The 951-nt window shown below is 32.3% G+C and overlaps 1 protein-coding gene across 1 annotated transcript in view; it reads left to right on the top strand.

Annotated features, from left to right (window-relative positions):
• Positions 1-951, top strand: part of LOC105361816 (semaphorin-1A) — a 269,541-nt gene that overhangs the window by 78,915 nt on the left and 189,675 nt on the right.

The raw sequence follows: 951 nt of genomic DNA, 5'->3' as shown, positions 1-951 counted from the left end.
TCTCTCTCTCTCTCTCTCTCTCTCTCTCTCTCTGTCTCCCTCTGTCTCCCTCTAACTCTCGGCAGGAAACTTTGGTTGTAAGGACCAAATAAAAGTTATAAGCCTTTTTTTTTTCTTTTATAAATTAAGTTCTTTATAAAGGATTTAATTTGACAGAAATTCTTTTCGAGACGCTTTGTTAAAGAATCGGAAAATATTTTGGAAAAAAGTCTGGATTATAGTGCAGTTTAAAACAGCTAGAAAGAGTTATAAAAATTTTCCTTGGATTCAAGAACTTAAAAATTATCTCTAAAATTATCAAACGAAATTCTATATTCATGGGCAATTACCGTAAGAATATCAGCTTTTAAGTTGATTGATATGAAAACAAAATTTAATTAAAATCCTGTGTTTATCATTTACATTGTTTCGTAATATTTTGAATATTTTTTTTTTAAATATTACCTTGCTGTTTCTTTAGTATAATATTATGTATAAATTATTGTCGTGCTGTTGTTTTACAATAAAATGCGTAGATTATTACAAAGTTGTTGCTAAGGCCGTTATCAAAGTGAAATACGTGTTACTTGCTGAAGGAACTTTCGCTCGAGAATTATTCAGTCTTACACTACTTTGAATAATGCACGTAATACACTACGGAAAGAAAATATTTCTCTTAGACATTAAGTTAAAGCCGTTTAATAATTATTAAATGATGTTAACCGCGTGTTGTTACCGAGGCTAGACGGAAAAATTTCAGTCCCTACTCTTCCAAAGTTCTCAATAATTTATTTCTCGAAGGCAATGAGAAGGTAAAGCGAAGCCTTAAAAACGATGGCACGTCAAAGTTCAAATATTCGCTTATCAAAGAAAGACTGTTGGCCGTGCTTCAATAATGTCGAACTTCATTCTCCATCAGAGTCGACAAATCGATGAATAGCTAAGCGAGCGTCATTGCGAATCCGCTCTCTT

The sequence above is a fragment of the Ceratosolen solmsi genome, unplaced genomic scaffold, assembly GCF_000503995.2.
Source record: "Ceratosolen solmsi marchali unplaced genomic scaffold, CerSol_1.0 scaffold2, whole genome shotgun sequence".
NCBI classification, from domain to species: domain Eukaryota; kingdom Metazoa; phylum Arthropoda; class Insecta; order Hymenoptera; family Agaonidae; genus Ceratosolen; species Ceratosolen solmsi.
This window is presented reverse-complemented; position numbering and strand designations above follow the sequence as displayed.